Here is a 24,382-nt window from a genome sequence, read left to right as displayed (position 1 = left end):
ACGTTATTAAAGTTACTAAATACTTCTTTGTCTAGTAGGTAGATGCTTATTTGTGCTCAAGAAAACAAATCATTTTATTTTGTGATTATGATAACTACCTTTTCTTGTAATTCCCTGCTCCTTGCCTCTCTGAGGTAAGGAGCATTTTCCTCCTTTTGCTTCATAAGTGCAAAATATCCCCCTCAAAGATGTATTTTTGACCGTTTGATCTTCTGGAGCCCTTGGTGGTCTTATCAAACCCATGATTTCTATAGGACTTGAAACTCTGCCCCAACATTTCTCCACAGCTCTAATCCCTCATTTTTTACTGCTGGCCACACCTGTACACCTAAGTAGACTGAAAAGGTTGCTCAGTCTCAATACGACCTAAACTAAACATACAAATTTTCTCCCATTTTTTTTCTATCTGTAATGATCTTAATATCTTCACAATTACTCCAGCTCAAAAATTATAGTAACATTTCCACACTTTTTTATTCAACCAATTGCTAAAACCTGCTCCCACTTCTATGCCTATTCTTCATTCCCACTAAAAACAACCTAATCCAAGTATTCACTTACACCTTGACTGGAATATCTTGCCCTACATCCATGTGTCATATCTATCCTTCCATAGCTGGTTCAAACACCAGTATCTCCATAGTGCTTTCTCCAACTTCTCTATCTAGAAGTGATCTCTCCATCCTCTAAAAGTTTACCATGTTCCATCTACATCCTCACAGTTACAAGAATCCCCATAAGATAAGGTAGAAGGATAAGGTAGAGAATACTAACTTTCCCACTACAAGTAGCTACTGAAGTTAAGAAACATAACCATTGGATATACTTTGCAATTCAATATTTCTACTACATTGCTTTGTGATAGTTCCTAAAAGAATTTAAGATAGCTAGTGCTTTATACAAAGTAAGCCCTTGGTACACCTGGGTGGCTCAGTGGGTTAAGCTTTTCCCTTCGGCTCAGGTCATGGTCTCAGGGTCCTGGGATTGAGCCCTGCATCGGGCTCTCTGCTCAGTGGGGAACCTGCTTCCCCCTTTCTCTCGGCCTGCCTCTCTACTTGTGATCTCTCTCTGTGTCGAATAAATAAAATTAAAAAAAAAAAAAAAGTAAGCCTTCAGTAACTATTTGTTCAATGAATAGATGTTCACATGATCTTTCTTATTTTTTTTTTTTTACATGAACTTCTCTTAAGTAACACTGATAACTTGCAGTCGGAATTCAGAAGAGTAAATGAAAAAAAATAAAATAAAACCTATCACAGACTAACTTATCTTCTACACATGCAAATAGGACCCCATCTACCCTAAAATAGGAATTCCCCTTCCCTCTGCTGTTACTGCCACCACAAAGTTCTTACTCTGCCAGAGGAAGAAAAACCACTGCTACTTCACTCCTTCTTCCTGCCGTGGTCAGGGAATTGGTCAAGATGAGGTCAAAACTTCCGGCTCTTAGGAATTATCATTTCCCCCAGCCCTCTCCTTTCATCCTTCGAACCGTGGGTATCTCAGATTCCTGCCTCCCATTCTAGTACCTCAGTCATGCTCGTTCAACCCATTATCCTGCTTAAAATTCTTATCTGGCCATAGAAACCACCACTGGTTCCTTGAATCCACAGCACTTGAAGTTCTGTGGTCACAGATTGGGGAGGGAGTGTTTCTGCTCCTACCTGGGATGGGGAAAATGACCTGCCCTCACATTCTAGAGCACTCTGAATACATTTTCCCATAGAAATATTATTAAAAATAATTACTTTTCACATTTCAAATATATTTCACGTGACAACCAAGAAACTCAGTAACAATTTACTACAATGTTTTCATGGGAAAATGGCTTCAGAGTTTTTTTTTTAAAGATTTATTTATTTATTTATTTATTTGACAGAGAGAAAGATCACAAGTAGGCAGAGAGGCAGGCAGAGAGAGAGGGGGAAGCAGGCTCCCTGCTGAGCAGAAAGCCTGATGCGGGGCTCGATCCCAGGACCCTGAGAGCATGACCTGAGCGGAAAGCAGAGGCCTAACCCACTGAGCAACCCAGGCGCCCCAGCTTCAGAGTTTTAAAGATGAATTTATAATGAAATTCATTGTAGAAAAAGATATGTATTTTTGGAGAACTTCATTTATCCTTGAATAGAATGGTGTTATTTTTATTTTTATTATTATTATAAATCCTAAACTCTAGTCTATGGTTTTCTTGCTATCAGCTCAAGAGACTAAATCAATGCAATCTGAGAAAGATCCCTCCAGTTAAATTAACTTTTAGACATGAAATTCAGAAAACTGTGCCGTAGGGTCCTTTGGATAAAGTGAGCAAATATTTTGGGTGAAACCCAAATGGATACTTGATTTTCCAACTAACTTAAATGTGTGAACCTTTGTAACTGAAATCATTCAAGGTTTTAATATTAAAATGGATGAGAAATTTTTAGCTGCCTTTCAATCTGCTTTAGATTTCTCTTCATCACCTTAGGAAGATGTTATGCTGCTGACAACTAGGTGTGATTTTTGTCACATCAAAATACATATACACCTGTGCTTAAGACAAAAAGGTGATTGTGAATCAGGCTCACAGTTTGAAAGTACAACAGGATGGTACAGAGCAGAAGGTTTGATAATGAGAAATTAGAGTTTCCTGCCATTCTTGAGGACTGAACGGAGGGAATTATTTGCTTTATCCTGGCAGCAATTTCCCTAAACCCTGTGACATGGCATAGCTCAAGCTGTTGCCAATGTAGACATAGAAGCTACCAGCCACAGCTCTGAACTGGAGCAAGATTCCCTGGAGCATGAAATATATTGAAAAACCTTTCTAAATAGGATTGATCACTTAATTTGACTGCTTTAGAGAAAATCCTACCTAGTCTTCAATGTCTAGCATTTGTTCACAGCTTCCTGGAAACTTAATAATCATTTCTACCATACATGTGTGTATATATATTCATGCATATTTTAATTAGATAATCTAATCATGGAGATGATCATCAACACACCATATTAAAAGTGTTAGACACTAGTTATAGAATATTCCTTAGCTTGGATTTCACAATATGTTACCATAAGCAGCAAGCTCTCCCTCAGAGAAAAAAATTAAATCTTCAGATGCCTGTTTGTGTCTTTTTTTCCAAGATAGGTGTGGTGACATCAACCACTGCCACTAGTCCTCAAAACAGAGCCACCACCAGCGCAAAGAGGACCATCATATTTAAAAACAGAGAAGTTGATAGCAGTTTTGATAGCCGCACACTTCATTTCGAGGGGTTAACTTTTGCCTCTCACTTATACTTTTTCTTTCATGAATGAGCAATTAATTACTTAGCTGCTGTCGCTGTTTCAGAGCTTCGTATACAATAGCCTTTTGTTTTCTTGCAAACGAAAGAGCTTTGAAGGATTTCAATCTTCAAAAACATAGAGCACTTTCTTTATTTCTGAACACAAAAAAAGTGTCTATTCTTATGTATATTTAATAACAGGCTTCAAAAAGAGCCTTATTGTGCTCCTTAACATGATCTGATTGATTCTTGCAGCTAAGTCAAAGGAACACATACAAATCTTAACTCTGGGAAACATTTTCTATTTAAAAATTTTAAAGTGTAAACTTTATAATAAACTAGGGGAGAACATGTAAATATGTTCTATTTCATTTTAAATACAGTTAAGCACAGTTTAAACACAACCAACTCTTTCCAGATGATAATGTGACTTGGATAATGAAGTGCTTCATCTTAAGTCACAGAAAGTTCAGTGCTGTTGCAGTTTACAGTTACAGGGAAAACTCTGTGTTCCTTATTTAAATACGTTTATCTCTTGAAAACAAGGAGATGCATGCACTTATGTAAACACATATAGTCTTCATAGACAGAAGAAAATAAAATACTGAGACATTATCTGGTAGAATTAGTGGCTGTTGATAATACCTGAGCCATAAATGCCTCATATGCCCCTTTATTTCTTAAAAGCAGATATGGATAAGAAACAAAGAATTTGTCTTGGATAATAAAACGTCCATTCATTTTGAATTTATTTTTTTGTATGGTGTAAAAAAGTGGCACACTTTCATTCTTCTGCATATTGCTGCCCAGTTTTGAACACTGGGTATTATAGTTAAGTGATGAATCACTAAATTCTACTCCTGAAACCAATATTACACTATATGTTAACTAACTAGAATTTAAATAAAAACTTGAAACAAAAATAAATAAAATAAAAATAAATAAGTAAAAGTTCAGATGATGGGTAGCATTTTTCTGCAATAAAGTATTTTTTTAGTTAAAAAAAAAACTTCCATTATCTAGAATGGCTATGGAAATGTCCTAGTTAATTTAATAGTCTAATTCAGCATTAACCAGTACATACTTTCTCTTTTAACCTATGAAATTAAAAATATGAATAATTCAGTTAAATATTTAGAATATTTTCCATCCCTGATAAAGATGAACTGAACTTGGAATATATGTTTGTCTTGATATTAAAAAAAACTGTAGCCCTGACACATTGTTTACTGTTATCAATCACTTCTCTCTCATAATATTGGTGATATTTCTGTGGGTACACATACACATACACATGTATACACACAAACACATCAATAATGGAGGACTCTAAATAGTTAAACTCCAACAAACTGAGAATATACCATAAGTATCCCAGCTTTGCACATAATTTTATGTTTTAAAAGTACAGTATTTTGTGCTTTTAAATTCTGGTCTACTGGAGAACTTAATAAAGCATTCTTCCAGCATTTACAGCAAGATCATGTACAGTGTAAGACAGCCAGGCCAGATGTATACTGACCTGACAACCCATTATGCAATCAGCTCTTGGCTCTGGTAGTCAGAAACAGCTCACAATCTGGTAGTCAAGGTGACCACTGATGATATTCTAGGCTTTGGACCTACCTTCCTCTATCATCCTTCATTCAGTCAAATAGGGTTCAGAGACAGAATCATCCTACTCGGTAAGGCCCTTGGAGAATATTAGGAATCCAATTAGGTTAGATTGACAAGAAACCAGTTCTTCACTTATGATTACCTCTCTGTACAACCACAGTATTTAGGCCCTCCAATGAAGACAGTTGGAATTCAAGTGATCAAGAGGTTCTCCATTACGGGAGACCAGGATGATTTGGTTAATTCTGGCTAAAATTATCAGCTTTCCAAGTTGGTACTTCTATCTTAATATGACTGCATTGAAACAGACATAAAATATGATGGACAGTTTGAAATATCTCAGGTTTTGGCTTAAATTCTGCCTAAGACACACTCCAGGGCAATTTTTAATACCTGAATATATTATCACATTATGTTGCCATGGCATAATTTATTTAACCAATCCCCTGAAGCTGGGCATTAAAATATTTCCATTTTGACCTTAATAAGTAGCTCTGCCATGACTATCCATGTGGTTGTGTTCTTGAAAGGATAAAGCTCAGTGGTTAAGAGCATAATTTTTGGTGCCCAGCAGACTGAGGTTTGGGTCCTGTCATTTTCTAATGGTATAATCTTGGATAAATCCCTTAACATCTCAAAGCTTTAGCTCTTTCATCTGTAAAGGGAAGATAATTTCACCTAATTCCTAGGGCTTTTAAGAGGATCCAATGAGGAAGTACATGTAAATTCATAGTAAATAAATGTTAGTTTGCTCTTAATGTGCTACTTACACTTATTTCCTTAAGATGAATTTATAGACATAGAATTATTGTATTCATTTACTTTTTAAAATGATTTTATTTATTTTGGTGGGTGGGCAGAGGGAGAGAGAGAATCTCAATAAAAATCCACAATGAGTGTAGAGCCCAATGTGGGGCACAATCTCACAACTATGAGATCATCACCTGAGCCAAAATCAAGAGTTGGATGTTTAACTGAGTGAGCCACCAGGTTCCCCTCATGTACATTTTTAAGGTTCTTGATACATGTTACCTAGTTGCTTTCAAAGTATACAATTCCCTTAATAACAATATTATATTATACTATAATATATGCATTGGTTTGTATCTAGAATTAACCTGTGAACTCCTTAATAGGAGTTTGAGTTCTCATTTCATCTCTGTTTTCTGGGTGACTACAACAGGGGACAGATACACAACATATGCTCAATCAATGTTTGTTTAGTGAATATCTATGCCGTTCCTTCTGATGTGAATAAGCACATCTATTTTTTAAACAGCACCACCTTTTCACAGTTTCAGCTACAGCCCTGCTTCTCATCAATTCTGGAGTTCATCACTGCAAGCAGATAAAATCAAGTGGGCTTTGACTTTGCCTTTCACTGTGAAAGTCAATGGCAGTGGTTTTCACCTGGGGAATTTATTTTAAAATCCAGATTTCTGTGTTCCCCTTGCAGAGATTCTGAGCAGGGCCTGAAGTTCCAATCAGGGCCCAGGAATCTAATTTTTATTTACCACCTTCCTGACACAGGTAGTATATATGTGTCAGTCTGATAGCCATTGGTCTCTGGAGTCTTAGCTTCATTAATATCAAAACTCTTTAGATTTCTTCCAGTACTATAACTCAATAACAATAACGTATTTTTAAAATACATAACCAATCAAAACAAACTCAGAGCCCTACAATTTATCCATAATATTTGCTAATTAGTAGGAGATGCATTGTTGCTAAACTAAACAGGCTTTCCGCTGGTTTGGGGGAAGAACAGGTGAAACAAGAATGAATATTTATCCCAGTACCTATCCTACCCATACATGCCAAATTCCATTCTGGTACCTATTCCCAGCATAGTAGGAACTGAGTTGGCCTGTTTGATTTTGACCAAAAGGAAACATTATGTTATCACTCCATCTTATTCTCTTTCATCTGAATGCCCACAGGCGGGCTGGGAGTGGCCTCCAAAAGAGTGTCAATGTCAAAGCTTGTGAAGGCAGAGCTAAACAGGCTCCCTGTCTTTTGCTGTCCTTAGTGGGCAGCCCAAAATCAACAGACCCAGGTGAAGGTTTGAAGAAGGTGGCCCTCAGAAAGTTCTTTAACATCAGTGGGAAATGCCAAGGGTCACTGGCAAATTTAACAACTGAGACTTAGAAGCCAATGCTCCTGGGAAAGGAGCATTCAAAGTGAAAAGACAAATGATACTAGTAAAGAGCCACTCTTAAGCTTGATTTCATGTAGTTTGGGCTTGTGTAGTTCTTGGTACATCTTTATCCAGCTCTTCTCAGAATGGCTCCCAATTACTCAGCTACCCCAAGCCTCAGATGAGAAAACAAATGCTATCATACATCACTTTTCTCTTCTTATATAAAATAAAGATGGGGTTGTTAGGAGGATTACATTTGATGACTTAGCAGAATGCCTGTTACATAATACAGGTGGTCAGTCATTTTCTTTCTTTTTTCCTCTCTACCCTCACCCATCCTTACTCCCAATTTCTGTCTTTCTGTGTCTGAATAGGACTGCTAGCACACATGCTTCTATGTCTTATCTTTTAAATAACCAAAAAGAATTTGTTCAGAACCATCATTACATACCAACATATTTATTATGGAGTTTATAATAAAAATGTAAATTATTATTTATAACCTCAACAAATGTATAATCTGATAGGAAAGAGAAAACTAGCATGTATGTAACAACTGGGGAAGAAAGAAAAATTTCTTAAATTTTATGTATTAATTCAATTTATTATTTAATTTATTAAAATTTAATTTATTAAAAATTATCTGCTGGCCATACATAAGTACAATAGCAATTGAAAGAAAGGAGAAACCTATGGGTCTGAATTACCAGAGAAAGTTTCAAGGAATAATCAGAGTTTAATCTTGGCTCTGAAATAAAAACATTTACCTGTTATTTACTCTGTGTCAGTTATTATACCAAACAGAGATAGGTTTATCTTTTATCTTTATCATTACTCTCTTCCTCTTTATGAAAGTACCATTCAGTTTGCATAAGGCAAGGCAATCACAGATGTAAGGTATATAAGACAAGAACGGGAAAAGAAGCAACTCTGAGACAAGAGAACTGTAGGGATTTGTCTCATGCATTGTTCAAGCAAGACCCTACTCTACAAATAAGCCCTTCCAAACCCCAACATACCAGGCTATATCTATCTATACTTTCTCTTTCAATTCAATTATAGCCTAAACCATACCTCCTACACAATTCAAGTTCTCATCATTTCTTGATTTTAAAAAGTCCATGACATTAGAGTCTCAAGCCTAACAAGTATTTCATGCAAAATTATGGCTAGTTGCACAAAGAATAAGAATATTTTATTCTTCAAGTGATAGTCACGGAATTAACCTGACTTTCCTTGAACCATAGGAATGTTGCCAGGAAGAAATGGTACAGTGTGAAGTAGTGGAAAATATACTGGCTCTGTGATAGGTCACCAGAATTAGAATTCCTCTATTCCCCCACCCATTTGCTCACTTGCTGTGTCACCATTGATAAATAATTTAGTCTGAATTTGTTTCCTTGTGTGTAAATTGAAGATATAAAAAAATATCTGTAGTAGAGGATTTTTGTGAGGATTAAAGAAAATGATCTCGTTGAATGCCTTTTGGAAATTCAAAAGCATTATATAAATGTTATTGTTGGGGTGCTTGGATGGTTCAGTTGGTTAAGCATCTGCCTTTGGCTCAGGTCATGATCCCAGGTCCTGGGATCGATCCCTGCATCGTGCTCCCTGCTCAGCAGGAATCCTGCTTCTCCCTCTCCCACTCCCCCTACTTGTGTTCCCTCTCTCCCTGTATCTTTATTTTTTAAAATAAAAAATTTTAAAAATATATTACTGTTTCTTCTTTTATTTACCATTTATTTATCATTTGCAGAACTAAGTATTGTTACATCAGATGAATAAATTTAAGTTTGCTTAGAAGGAAATGATTCTTATAAAATAGATGCTGGGTCTTCCTTCAGGCATACTAAACTTCACCTCTATAGTATAAGTATTTAACTCTCTTTTCTACAAAAAGCTTATTTGTGACTCACACAATCTGATTCCTTTGCCTTATGAGGATCTTCAAAACACCTCTATTCTAGAAAATGAAATTTCAGAAGTTGTTTTTTTTTCTCCAAACCTAATGAATTTTTTTCGTTTACCAAAGAAAGATTATACAACCAGAAGAATTAGTCTATTGCTGCCTCTTTAAAAGACTCCATCGTTCCTGGCTTGTATTGAAACCAGATGGTAAAACCAAGACTGGAACATCCTTTGGTGTCCAGAAGGAGGCCAGTCTGGCCAAAGCATTGTCATTCTTGTCAGCAACCAGAGTCAAAAACATTTTTATAGTTAATCATCAGGAGTGCCTACTGGCTCTAACAGCCATTTATGCAGTATTTGTCAGCATGAAGGTTCTATCCACACCACAGATGACGCCATGTCGGCAAGAAATGTGTTTCAATATCCTTTAGCAATGAGCTGAGCAAATTTTTATGGCTGACTCCCAAAGCAAACAATGATATAAAATTTAGTGCCGGACTTCTTTTTCATCAAATTCTGTGGATACCAATACCTTTCATTTTTAAAAATGGACTCCCTCACAGCAAGTCTGGCCTGGAACATTCATTAAAATAGAGAAAGTTAAAGAACTGCAGCAAGTTATCAAAATACTTTTAAAGAAATCAACCCACCCTAAAATGAACTTCTATTTCCAAAGATGTGGAGTGGCAGCGTTAGATTCTGAGGAATCAGAGTAATTTCATGGATAAGGGCCCACCAATAAAATCCTGTCCCTACGTACATTTCAGTAATCAGTTGTAGCAAGGAGGTAGTGGAATATGAAAATAAAGTTATTAGAGAAAATGCAGTATTTCTTGGAGCTAAAATAGGAAGTTTTGGTGGCCACAGGAAAGGAATAACATTTTAAAACATGTCAAGGGCATAGGCTTATCAGGTCTTATATATAGCTGATGAAGCTATTCATTTTTCAAGTACTATAGAAAAGCAAATCCAGATATCTGGAAAAGGACATTCAAAAAAAGCTTCTCCACTTTACAGTTGAGGCTTGTCACCATATCAGAGGGACTCAGATGAATATTTCATGTGAAAGATTCAAGTAGAAGAATTTGAAGGAGATGCCTAGGGCAGCAGAACTAAATTGCAAGTACATACTACAGTATTGCAAGATTTGATACAGCTCTGACTTTATTCTATTCTGAATCTGTACACATGTCATCAGTGAAACAGTGTTCAGGGTGCAAACCTTACCAGTTTCAGGTAGTAACTGATGAATGCTTGCAGAAACTAGAATCCCGTAATACTGAGGTTATTCTTCCCAATATGATATTTATATTTATAGCATTTCTAAATCATATTTTGCACAAAACAAAATGAGATAATAATTTGTTACACTGATCCTAATATTTCTCAGTTACTGAAAGTCAAGATCCCTGATGAGGAAGTACACATTTATTTACTTTGGATTGATTACATTTGAAATAGGATGATCAGTGTTATTTATCTTTTATTTCTTTAAAAATATTTCCAAAATTATCTGAGATATGTGGGTGATGATTTGGTTTGGTTTGGTTTCTATCCTTTTGAAATTGAGAGTGACTATTTTCCTATAGATAAACTCATGGCTATCATCAGTAATGCTCTCTTTGTTGTTTTTGAATTAACACAGAGAATATGGTACAGTGGCCATTAAAAGGGACAGAGGAGATTTAAAATAGTAGTTAAAAATCCTTAAGACTAAAACATTAGCATCTGCTGTTTTAAAAGAGTAACAATTGGAAAAAAAAATTTAGTGGAAGAAAGAACCTGAGAAATTTAGTCAGAATTTTTTGTTTACAAACTGTTGTTATTCCTTGTCATTCCATGGTGAAGCATAAGAAAAATAATGTATCACATCTTTAAAAGATAGCAATAATGTAGGAGACAGTACATGGATTTCTTTCCAAGAGCTCACTGCCTAATTTATATGTCTTTTGATTGGCCAATCATTTTCATTCCCAAGCAGAAATGATTGGAAACCAGCTTCCTCCAACCCCCCACTTTAGTTGTTAACTGAACCAATCATAAAAAAGACCAGTTTTGATCCTACAGAGTAAATAGGTCCATACATTTAAAGAAACATGGCTCTCTACCTGCCCTTTGTTAGACTAGAGAAGATATGCTTTATTTCATTCCTCAAGAAAAAGTTATTTGTTTTTCTTTCTGAAACATAAAGTGAGCTTGTAAACAGCTTTACACTAAATTAAAATGTTCTGAAAAGAATCCTAATACTGAGAGATATTTCTATTCATTAACCAAGGAGCTAGTCATTCTGAATGATAAAAGCTGCGTTAGGTTAAAAAACATTGTTCCAAAAGGAGTTTCGCGATTCTGACCTTCTTTTGCTCCATGTATTATATAAAAAGAGAGCTTGAAATTATCTGGCAATAAAAAAAAAAAATTTAAGCAGGGCCCCTGATATCAATTTTCTCTTCACATTTATATTAAGAAACTAATAACATATAGATTAAATAAAGCCGAAGGATCCATTTAAGCCCTCACTTGTTATGTAAAGGGCCAGAACCTTATGTAATATGCATTTTCTTACTAATTCTTCAAATTTTGAATGCTTTGTGTGATACCAAGGAATACTGAATAATGGGATTTTTAATGTTTTTAAAAGCTGTTTGAATATGCAGAGCATATGAGCTACTTTTGTCAGTAGTTTGGTGACATCTAGTGGAAATAATGATTTGTAGCCTATCGCAAAGTTCAAATCCCATAGCAAAAGGGAGCTGTTTGGGACCAAGAACAGGAATATACAATCAGACATTTTCCTACCTTCTCCTGTGTAACAAAAGTAAGCACGTTTAGGTAATATTTCTGAGGAAAATTAACTTGATATCCATGCCAATTACATTAAAAATATTCTGATCAGAAAATACATAGTCTTGGTAAAAAATTTGGGAATATGAACATACAAGAAGTGACATCTGGGTGGCTCATTCGGTTAAGTGGCTATCTTTAGCTCAGGTCATGATCAAGAGTCCTGGGATGGAGTCCCGAATGGGCTCCTTGCTCAGAAGCCTGCTTCTCCCTCTGCCTGCCACTCCCCCTGCTATACTCTCTCTCTGACAAATAGATAAATGAAATCTTTAAAAAATAAAATAAACATACAAGAAAACAGAAATTCTCTAATTCTTCCACCCCCGCCCCCATAAACACTCATTGGAATTGTGTGGCTTTTTTTTCCAGGCTTACATATTTTTGTTGATTTTTTTTTTTTTTTACTAAATTTGGATATTTGGATACATAATTTTATATCCTTATTTTTTAACATTCTGTGAGCATTTTTTGCATTTTATCAGATATAAGAATAATTTTAATTATGAGACACAGACAACATTAATATTATTTCAGAGTAGGATATTATAAGCCTATAATTTTGTGAATTCTATATGAGGATCCAGGAATGATGTAAAAACATGATTCCAATAAAGTTCTTTCATTTGAGGGAGAGATCACGCATGATCTGGGGTTGGGGGTGAGGGCAGAGGGAGACAAGCAGACTTCCCACTGAGTGGGGAGCCCAAGACAGGGCTCAGTCCCAGGACCCCAACATCATGACCTCAGCCAAAATCAAGAGTCCCTAACCCAACTGACTGAGCTACCCAGGCATCCCTCATTAGCACCATTTTTTTTTTTAAAGACCATGCTATCCAGGAGTGCATGGATAGTTTAGTCTGTTAAGCATCTGCCTTTGGCTCTGGTCATGATCCCAGGGTCCTGGGATTAAGCCCCACATCCAGCACCCTACTCAGCAGGGAGTCTGCTTCTCCCTCTTCCTCTGACCCTCCTCCCACCCCACCCTACACCCCCTCAAGCTCCCACTCTGTCTTTCTCAAATAAATAAATCTTAAAAAGAAAAAAAAAAGAATGATTTTTTAAAAATAAATAAAAGAGCATGCAATCCATAGAAATAATAAATATGTGCTTTACATCGACAAAACTTTATTGAGGACATTACCAGACCCTAGGAGTATTGAAAAATGAATAAAATCCATACCTTACCTGTGAAACACAAGTAGTATAATAAGGAAGAATTAAATATGTTTTAAATAATAGCACTTGCAACCAAGATATAGAACTATAACAAAGGAGGAAGTTATGATCTTTACGGGGAAAGGAAATGGAGAAATCCTCCAAGAAGAGGTGACAGCTGTTCAGGACTTTGAAGAATGAAGAAGGATAAAGGGTGTTAACAAAGGCAAGAAGCATGGAATGGCTTAGTGTAGGTTGGCGTCTGTGGAGGAAAGTCGTTAACCATGCAAGATGTGACTAGAGAGGGGATGGCAGACAGCTAAGGATCTTTATCGTGGAGGTTATGGAAACCCACTAAAGGTTCTTTTTTAAGGACAGCAACATGATTACATTAGCATTTTATAAAATCATGCTGACTGCAGTGTGGAAGATGAATAGGAGAAGAAGGGACAAGCCAGTAGACTGCCACAACAAGTTAGGAGGGAGATGGTGAGGTCTGCCTGGAGAAAACGCTGGGAGTCTCAATAGAAAACAGAGAGTGTAAGGCTGTTTAAGGGGGGAACAAATAGTGGAATTTAAATATGTTGGCTGATGGGCACATAGGTGCCAAGAATTACCCTGAGTTCTGCTTTAGGTAACTAATATGTAGAACAGCATTCAGAAAATTACTAGTTATGGAAGAAAGGAGTATGATTTTTAGATTGCACACTGCAACATAGTGTAAGATTGGACAAACCCTAATTTATCTTATGATCACATGATAGATAGTAGGGAAAGAGGTGTGTATGCACACCATATCCGCCTCGTCCGGGTTTTGAATAGGTTCTCTTTGACATAGAGTTCAAAGAAAAAGAAAATTTGACATGTCTTCACCACCCTAAGGATTAAATAAATAAATAAATAAATGCCTCCACCGTGGGCGAGAAGTGGTTAATGTCTCTAATTGGCTTCAGCACAGAGCCAAGACTCAGGGTGAGAGGAGTGCTAAAGAGTTTAGAGACATAACCAAGGAGATTTGAAAGAAAAACCGATGTCAGCTGTCACAGAGATTTGTCTACATGCAGTGTCATTAGGAAGAGTAAATGACCTGCTGAACTCTCTGGTATCGAGAAGACATTTCTAAAATGTAGAGAAGATCAGAATTATATTATTTGAAGGTTGTTCCTCCGTGCTTCTGTGCATATATGCCTCCATACACACAAAGTGGAGGGAGAGCTTGTAGAGCATGTAACTTGAAGACCCGGATTCTCTGAGCAGTGGTCCACCAGCAATTGAATTCACTAAGTAAACAGGAGCCACTGGCATGCACTTATGTGTTCAAGTCACCTGCTGCCAGGTGGTAGATTTTTTCAGCTACCATGGATGGAGTACTCACAGTGGGCTAAGTGCTCTACAAACATTATCCAGTTTAATCCTTTCAACCACCTATGAGTTTAACCCCCAACATCAAGATGCTGAGGGAGGTTAAGCCATTTACCCAAGGTCACTCAGCCAATAATGGAGAAGCTCAGATTCAAACCCCCCTCCAAATCCAAAGCTGTGCCCTTAACCATTATGCTGTCCTAGGTCAGCACTGTTCATTCATTTAAAAAAAAAAAAAATGAAATTCTCTTAAGTCTTATTGTTATCTAATGCTTTCATGAATACAACGAGCCCTGCGTGCCACTAGCTAAATTCTGAATATCAACATAGTTTCATTCCTTCAGACTAGTGGCTCCACAACTGACTTTGCGGTGTGCTCTTATTTTGTTTCAGAGCATACAGAGCTGGTGTGTGAGAGACAGGTGGCAGCCCGTTACTATGGCAATTGTCTGTCATTAATGATAAAGGGTAATTACTGCAGCAAATTTCTGTTTAACTTGAAAATCTGACTTGTCCCCTTTCCATAGGGGGCACAACCCTTTAAACCCTCTCTTCTGTTCACAACGGCCTATCATCTTGTATAAATTCTGCCTAGGTAACTTTCACTTTTTACTTAGCTCCAAAGAGCTAAGTAAAAAGCCTAACTTCTCAAGGATTTAAGAGAAGGAAGAGGAGATGAGTCACAGAAAGAAAAAAGCTAAAAAAAGAAATTAAAGGTACACATTTCCCTCTTATACAGACTGTCTAAACTTGTTTTCCCTTAATTAAAGTGTGAAAGAAATAATCCCAGGTATGGCACAATCATGGACCAGGTTCAATGGCTGTTTGAATAGCCACATGTGGCTAATTACTAGAGGCTGACTGTAAGACCGAATAATACTTTCAAAGTGACTTAGAGAACTCTGAAAGAGATGAAGATGTCCCAGAGAACATGATTCTGAGAAATCACTGTACTCAATATTATTCACAAATCTTTCCAGGTCAGCTAATAGCCCTTTTGATGGGGGAATCATACTTAGTATGTCGGGGGCAATGTGGAGTGAAAAACTTCATTAGTACCTTCTAATTCAGTGTTCTACATGAGATTTAAAAGGACAATTTCTACCCCTAGTACATTACAGACTGTGCTAGGTAAATATTATCATAAAAATAGATGCCAAAGTAAAAATCCCAGAAACTAGGTCTTAACATAAAATCAAACACCTATTTCATCTCTCATTTCCTCCCATACTTAAATCTAGAGTTCAAATACTTCTCCTCCTGTTAAGTTTCTTTTGAAATGCTGCGCATTATTGCTTTAACATACCAGTGATGAATTCACAGGCCTTGTTCTCACAAACAGGAAATCTAGTCTAAGGCCCATTTCATAATTATCTCTTTCTATGTTAATCCAATTCTCATTATATTTAATACCCAACCTGCAGATAGGTGGACAAGGTTTTGATAAAGATTGATAAACGAAAGACGATTCTCCACAAAAATATTCTTATAACTTAGAGACTACTGTGCCAAGACGTCCAGAATCTTATCCTCAGAGTTTGGCCTGTTTACTGAGGTCATGTTTCACTCTGTCAAAAATTTTATTATGTAGCCATGGAGAAGCTCGAGCAGGAGTTTGGGTGGGAAAGAACCCAAGGGCTGACTCACCTATTCGGGCTCTGTTAACGCAAGTGGGAAAGGGGGAAGGTTCACCGGTATTTATAATCCTTGAAACTGTAACTCAGAATCACAGAGATTCAAGCACCCTGGAGCTTATAGCATAATGACCAGGCTCTTAAACCAGGGGCAAACATCTCTTTCGATCAAGATAGGATGATTCTTTTTCATCTTAAGAGCCTACAACTGATAGAAAGAAGATTGGGAGTTACATTCAAAAAGTCATATTCAATTTGCCTAGGGCATCTCTGTTCCATGGGATGGCAAATTAAGGGCACGAAGCCTGGAGGAGAAGGAAAACTGATCGCAAAATGGAAGTGGAAGAAGGAAAGGGAATCAACTAGGTTTGAGGTATTTTAGCCTTGCAGACACTTCCTTGTTCACTGGGGCTGTTACTGCCCTAAAAGGTTGATTAACTAATTTCCAGAAGGGTGGGGACTTTTGCTTTTGCCTGTTTTGATCCCTGGTGTATCCCAAACCTGAACAGTTCCTGGCCATGGTGAATTCTTAATGAATACTTGTTGAATATATGAATAAAGCCACTTAACTCTATTTTTTGCCATTTTAATCCTTAAATCTTTACATCTTTGTTTAAATTAGAAAAACCAGCAGAGGCTATAAATTAGTACCTGGACTAAAGCAGCATTAATGACAGCAAGCAAATCCAAATAAAATTAGGCTGAAAATGTAAGATACGGCCTCAATTTCCTTACCTGCTTCCAAGGAGGATTTAACACTGAAGCTCATGATTACATCCTGCAATTTGCTTTGTTAGCTGAGATGAAAAACACAGATTTATTCAGCAGGCCTTCCCCTAGTGAGGGATATTCTCTAGGACCAAGGGAAAGGGACTCAGGAGGTCCCCTTCAATTGGTAAAAAAGTCAGTGAGAGGGATGCCTGGGGGGCTCAGTGGGTTAAAGCACCTGCCTTCTGCTCGGGTCATGATCCCAGGGTCCTGGGATCGAGCCCCACATCGGGCTCTCGACTCAGTGGGGAGTCTGCTTCCTCCTCTCTCTCTCTCTCTGCCTGCCTCTCTGCCTACTTGTGATCTCTGTCTGTCAAATAAATAAAATCTTAAAAAAAAAAAAAAAAGAAAAAGAAAAAAGTCAGTGAGAGGATCTGAGCTATAAAATATCTTTACCTACGGAAATCTAGAGAGCCCCCAGGAACTTAGGGCAAACTGGATGCAATAATTGCTTTTTTTGACTTTACCCCTCACCTTTCCTCTCTCACTGACAACAGGCTGGCTTTGTCAAAGAGGAAAATCAAATGTGGATATTCCTGTTTCTTAATACACTTTCTCTCCTTCAACCACAGGCAAATTCTCCCCTGCCTTCCAGGAGACACTTGGCTGTGTCTAGAGGTATTTTGGATTGTGACAATTAGTATGGAAGGCTACCAGCATCTAGTGGATAGAGGCTAGGGATATTACTGAACATTCTATAGGCCCCACAACAAAGAATTTTCTAACCCAAATGTCAATAGTACTGAGTTTGAGAAATAATGTTCTCCATTATCTGGCACTTAGACTGTGCCAGGTGCTAATGCTAAATGCTTTTGTAGGCCTAATTTAATTTAATCTTTACAAGAATCTCTGAAGTGAACCTTATTATATTCTTCATTTTACACATGAAGACAATAGAGGCTTACAGAGTTTAAGTAACTTGTTGCACTGTCACACAGCCATAAGCAGCAGAGCCCATCTCCAAGCCCAGATTCACCTGATTCAGAAACCACACACTACCGCCCCTCCCAAGTCCCACCAAGCCTTCTAACAGATTATTTCCCTAGCCATAGACACGGCTCATTCCCAGAAAGGAGCTCCAACAATGGGCATGTTTAGGTACTTTCATTAGCTCACATTTCAAGTCATGTAATAATAATGGGCACTTAGCCCTTGGTTTGTGCCAATTTCCATTACAAGGGCTTTGTTTGTATATATTAACACACTGCATCCTCCAATCACATGACATGGGTTCTGGTATTGTCCTCATACAGTTGAGGACAGCGAGATTCAGAGAGACAAGGTCACATAGCCAACAAGATGTAGAGGTGGGATATGGTTGCAAGATGTCCAATTCCAGTTTCTATAATCCTCTATTCTAGTTTGCCTAGGATACCTGCGAACCAAAATGGCAGCATAAGCCCCCCACTGGGCCCTGACCCTTCCTCCTCCACAGGCTTTCTCTCCAGTACCTCTGTAGGAATTAATCTTTGCTCCCTTTGCTATTCTTTGTGGAGCTGCCAAAACCTCTCAGTAGGTGGTGATACTGAAAGTAGGAAGATCAGAAATAAACTCCTCTCCAGTTAACTAGCCCCTGAAGGCAAACCAGCATCACCCTCACTTACCGCTTTGATATTCTCTTTCATTGTTTGCATAAAATTTCCTTTTATTAAGTGTGGGATTCAAAAAGGTTTTCAAATAATTACTACAGTTAGTCTAAATGTAAAAAAAAAAAAAAACAAAACCCTAGAAGGAAAACTGTTCGCAATTCGGATTTGCATAATTTCTTTAACACTGCCTAAGTCATCCACATTCGCAGCTAAAGTAGGGCAGTATTTTGGATGAAATAAAATGAAATCCATTTGCCAAGCTGACCTGACCTTTGGCATTTCTTTTAAGCATCTCAACTTGTTATGGGAACTCAAGTAATTAGATACTCGGGCACTTTTTCAGAGAATTATTTTTTATCTCCTTGCTTATTATGTCTTAAGTGAACTTTATAAAAGTAGGAAGGTTAATTTCTGGGCTTTCAAACATGAGTCAGTAGATACTGTGAATCACTTCTCCTCATTGATGGCCTTCGCGATCTCACAAATTCCACCAGAAAAACATTCAACTCTTCTCACTTAAAAAATGCACTTTTTATGGGGACCTATATATAACTATAAATTAACATAAATATATATATCGCCTACTGCCAATTAGTATGCACTTACAAGCAGTGCCCAATAACCCTGATGATAAGTGAAAGTACATCAGTGATGAGATGTCCCTGGGAAATGAATGGGAATCTCAGCAAGTATTTAACTTAAGAGTAGGTGGAGGAGACTCATTACTGGTCTGGCTTGTTGCCTTGTTCTGTTTGAAACCTTGATTAAAGAAATAACAAACATGGAATGCTAATTAAATGGTTTGACCAATTTCAGCAAACAAGCAGGTCTAATTTGGGGAGCAAAAAGAGGGGATAAAACACTACAGCTCTGCTACATCAGTTCTTTAATTCGTGCTCACCCAAAGGCCTCCAGACCTGCAGAGTAATTGATTCAAGTGTAAAGCAGAGGAAAATGTGTCAACTTGGTGAAGCTTGCTATAGGCCACAGCTTGCAGGCCTCCCTGAGGTCTCAGCCTATGACTGCAGACTGTCCTGCTCCTGGACCTTCTTCACCTAGCAGGGCATGCTGTAAGTGGTGAAGAAAGTATTTAAGTATAAATAGTCTTGCCTGACTTGAGTAAGTAAAACTGTTCCTTTAGTTTGGGGCACACACAGCTTGGAGACCAGTGTCCTGGGCATACCAGTTGTATCTCCACATAAAATAAATGTCAGCAATACCCTAGTATATAATATTGTCTATTAGACAGTGCATAAAGGCCTACGCTGTGTGTACATACTGTAGCCACACAGAAAACATTACCAAATGAGCCTGCTTTTAGCCCACTGCCTCATACAGTGGTAATTAAGGAGAACTGCTTTTTGATTTGCAACTATTTGCTGTTCTGCAGGAAAAACAGAGCTTAGACCATCTTGTTCCATTTGTTGTTTCCATGCTTAATCTTCTGATTCACAAGGAATTATTATACCCAACACCTATGGGGAATTTAATTGTTTGGCTCCTACTCCTCTGGCAAGTGTAATTATGGAGGAGGAGGATCTGTAGATTAACATTTTTTTAAAAGCTTTATCCAAGAAAAAATAAATAAAAGGAGGTGGAGTTTTTTGTAAAACCTTGTATTGAATAACACCCAGGGTTGGAACGATGCCAGTACTGAGCTTAAGAGAAAATATCAATGCCTAAATGGAAGGTCAAACCAGGGCCACGAAACCCAAAAGTTTGATCCCATCACCATTAATTTGGGGACCAGCACATTCCCATCTATTCCATAAATATTTGTAGAAAATTAGGATACATTTCACATGTGTGGATGAAATATAAAATGAAGTGGTTTTGAACGAACTGGGGATAGTGATGTTTTGGTCTATTTTCATTGCTCTTTCATGACAAAGTTCTATTTGTCTGCAACCAGAGATGAATAAGAGAACTGTATTCCTTCCAATAGTCTGAAAAAGCAGGAAAGACGTGATGTTTCATATTGTGTCGATATGCTTTTGGGTGATGCTAAAAAGTTGGTAAGCAGACAAATAAATGAGGATTGTAGCAGACACCATAAGGGTCCCCCCCATATTCCTAGGATCCTCCTAATTCATCAGCAGACTTCTAGCTGCCAGCATCAGCACCTCTGTACCTGAGGATTCACAGTTCCTGGAATTACAGAAAGCCATGCTATCTGTGGTGGCAGGCCAATGACTCTTGGGAGTTGATGAATAATTACCCCAGCTCCCTTACCCCTCAGATGGGATCATTTGCAACATCTTCTCCAGAGTTTCTTAATCCACAGGATTAAGCTCCAGTTGCCCACAGTGGTAGCTTGCTTAATACCATATTCTTTATCTGCTACCTTTGCTTCCCTGAATCACCTCCCTATTTCTCCAGAGGTATATTTTCCGCATCTGGACTTCTTATTTTAGAATCTACTTGTGGGGAATCCAAATGAACACAAGGTAGTTGCCTTCAAAGGGCACCAAATATGATAAGAGAAATGAGATTAGAAGAGAATAGGAGAGGAGCGGAAAAAGCAGGAAGGAGAGAAGAAAAAGGGAAGTGAAGGGAGGGGAGAAAAGATAGAGCCATTGTACGGTAAATGTAATTAGGATGATCAGATACCATATGCTAAGAAATGCGATATTTGTTTCTTTGTATGTGATCTCCTGTCATTAGACATTAAATTTATCCATCCAACAGATACTTATTGCATGTCTACTACATGGTGGGCAATGGCACAGTAATAAATCAAAATGTCCTAGCTTACATCCTAGCATATTTACCATAATTCACAAATCATGTGGTAATAAGTGTTGCAAAGAAAAATGAAGCAGAATGTATTAGTCTACTCAGGCAGCCATGAGATATTACAGGCTGGGTGGCTTAAATAACATAAATCTATATTCTTACAGTTCTGGAGACTAGAAGTCCAAGATAAAGGTGCTGTCAGGGTTGGTGTCTAATGAGACTTCTCTTTCTACCGTGTAAATGACCATCTTCTCTCTGTCCTCCCATGGCCTCTTCTCTGCAAACATTGAAAGAAAGATCTCTAGCAAGTTTTCCTTCTCTTATAAGGGCACCAGTCCTATAGTATGAGGGCCCCACTCTGTGTCCTCATTTAACATTCGTTTACGTCCAACTAGGCCCTACCTTCAAATACAGTCATATTGGGGGTTAAGGCATCAATATATGAATTCAGAGAGATAGACAGTTCAGTCCATAGCACAGAGTGAAGGGATACATTGTAACCACAGAAACTGATCTTATATTAGTAAAATTAGTGAAGAATTAGCCCTAGAATTTATTTGGTATATATCCAGAACAGGTGTATCTGTGTAATAGTTAACTACTATCATCATTGTGGATTTTAATATGATACAATTTATGACAAAGACTCCAAACTAAAATAGAATATATTTTACTCATATGGAGTAAAAAAGTTTTTTCCCCATTTCAGTCTCTTTGGTTTGTCTTAATCATGTAGCTGTGCCCTCTAAAAGTAAAGTTTTTAAAACTTTAAAAAATAAAACTTAAAAAAAATTTTTTTAAATAAAGTATGCAAAGTTTTCAGTTGATAGCAAAAGAACACAATTTTATTACTTTAAAGTCATGTTCCAGAACAGAAGGAATAAGTAAAACTGTGGCATGGAATCCCTATGCCAACCCACAAGAGAACAGAGGGCCTCTTGAGCTGCTATATCAAGTCTTGATGGACTTCAGAAAACGCTGAGCTTCTAGAAGAAAAGTTCCCATGTTAATTGCTAAGCTGTTTGCCTGCTATCTCCAGAACATGCTTGGCTCTCCTTCAAACACTGTTCAACCTGACCAAATCAGAGAGCTGTATATAGACCAAACATACAAAAAAAAAAAAAGACAGTCCTCACCCTCTGTATAATTATATGGTACAAATAATAGAGTTTTTGTTAACTACCAGCTTTTTTTTGCAAATCCTATCAAATATCTGAGACAGTATAATGCGGTAATTGCATCTGTGAACCTGTGCAACATTTAGACAATGAGTTCCAAAGGTCAAGGTACATAATACATATCCAATATATTTCTCTGATGAGCCTCAGAAGTTTAATATGATGTAAAATGAAACTAAGAATAGAATATGCATTCTCTGTAAGAGATATTAACTTCTTTAGCCATTACCAAATGCCAAAATAGTATTTATTTTTTTAAAGAATCTTATACTAATTGCTTATTTACAACTTTGCTTATTGAGATTACAGAAGGACTTGATTCAACATATGCTTAGTTTAACTTTTAATCAATAATAGGTGGTTTAAAAATCTCAGCTGTGTTTTCACTATTTATGTAGAGATCAAACCTCAGTTGATACTACCAAGCATAAGTTGCTTTGTCATTTCAAGAAATGAACTCCTTGATGTTGGAGGACCCCAGGGCTCAATCTTTAATTCTCTACCTATAATTTTTCTTCCAGTCTTTAAAATACTATCTATAGTCCAATGATTCTAAAATGTGTATCTTCAACACAGCCCTCATTCCCAAACTCAGGACTCGAGGATCCAAATGCTTGCTTAAGAACTCTAGCTAGAAGCCCTCTCAAAGACAGCAGCTCCCAAATCTGAACTCTAATTTTTTTCTGCCAAACCTGTTTTACCCATAGCCTTCCCCATCCCACTTGATGACAACTTCATCCTTGCAGTGGCCCAAACCAAAAATCTGTCAATCATACTTTACTCCTTGTTTTCACCCAACACATCTGATCTGCCAGAAAACCATACTGATAATATCTTAAAAAAATATTCAGAATCCAAATTTTTTTTCCTTCTGTACTGCATGGGTCATTTTCTACCTCTATAGGGGCAGAGGTTAATGTGTACATGTTTTGTTCAGTAAATATGCAAATAAGTTTGTCCAGTGGAACAGATGACCACAGAGGTTCATGATCCTATTGGACATTAACTAATTTTGTATCTAACCTAGCAATCAATTCAATTTCTTATAGGTACCTAGCTTCTCAAAGCCCTTTAGGCTAATGTAACATCTTACTCATTCCCTTATTAGCTTATGAGATAAATAACATCTTTGCTTTAATTTTTTTTAAATATTTTATTTATTTGACAGACAGAAATTATAAGTGGACAGAGAGACAAGCAAGGGGGTGGGGAAGCAGGCTCCCTGCTGAGCAGAGAACCCAATGCAGGGCTTAATCCCAGGACCCTGAGATCATGACCTGGGCCAAAGGCAGAGGCTTTAGCCCACTGAGCCACCCAGGCGCCCCTTTTTAAAATTTTTTTTAGTAATCCCTGCACCCAGCGTGGGTCTCAAACTCACCAACCCAAGATCAAGTCAAATGCTCTACCAACTGAACCAGCTAGTCACCCCAAGATGAATAAAATCTTTAACATGTTTTCATTCTACATATCCTTGAGAGTCATGATGTAGCCTTTTTGAAAATTATATTTTAACATGTCAATGATCAATTATGGTTTTTTAGTATTTGGGAACTACAATGAAATATCTCAAGAGCTCAGAAAAGAGAGACATAAGATTATCAGCTAGAACATAAAAGGAAACTACATCATGTTCATTAACAATAATTCAATGTGTTAAAGTTATTCTTTATAACTTATTCTTCTTTATAAGTTAACTTATAAATTTTTCAGAATCCTAACAAAGCACCATCAAGTTTTTTTTCTTTTTATTTATTGTTCGATTTCTGAAATAATTCTAAGTTCATTTGGAAAAAGTAAATAATAGGAAACCAATAAAAAAGAGCTATGTGGATTAGTCTTATCAAATATTAAAATAAATTATAAAGTCTCAATAATTTAAAAGGTAGTATCACAGCATGAATAAACAGATATAAGAATGTGACTAAAAGAAATAGACCCTAGTACATAAGGGAATTTAGCATAATTTGAAATATAGCAAGAGTGACACCTTAAATCTCTGGGTAAAGATAGCTCATTAAATGAGTTGGGATGAATCTGGGGGAATATTATGCTGTATTCATACATCACACTTGAAACCAAATGACTTCAAGATATCATTGTAAAAAATCACATCACTAGGCACCTGAGTGGCTTAGTCAATTAACCATCTGCCTTTGGCTCAGGTCATGATCCCAGGGTTCTGGGATTGAGC

At 37.2% G+C, this 24,382-nt stretch overlaps 1 long non-coding RNA gene across 1 annotated transcript in view; it reads left to right on the top strand.

Moving 5' to 3' along the window:
- LOC309868288 overlaps positions 1-24,382 on the top strand; it is a 116,018-nt gene that overhangs the window by 69,897 nt on the left and 21,739 nt on the right. The window lies entirely within an intron of this gene.

The sequence above is a fragment of the Mustela nivalis genome (genome assembly GCF_964662115.1).
Source record: "Mustela nivalis genome assembly, chromosome: 6".
NCBI lineage: Eukaryota > Metazoa > Chordata > Mammalia > Carnivora > Mustelidae > Mustela > Mustela nivalis.
Note: the sequence above shows the minus strand (reverse complement) of the source record. Positions and strands in the feature narration are given on the sequence as shown.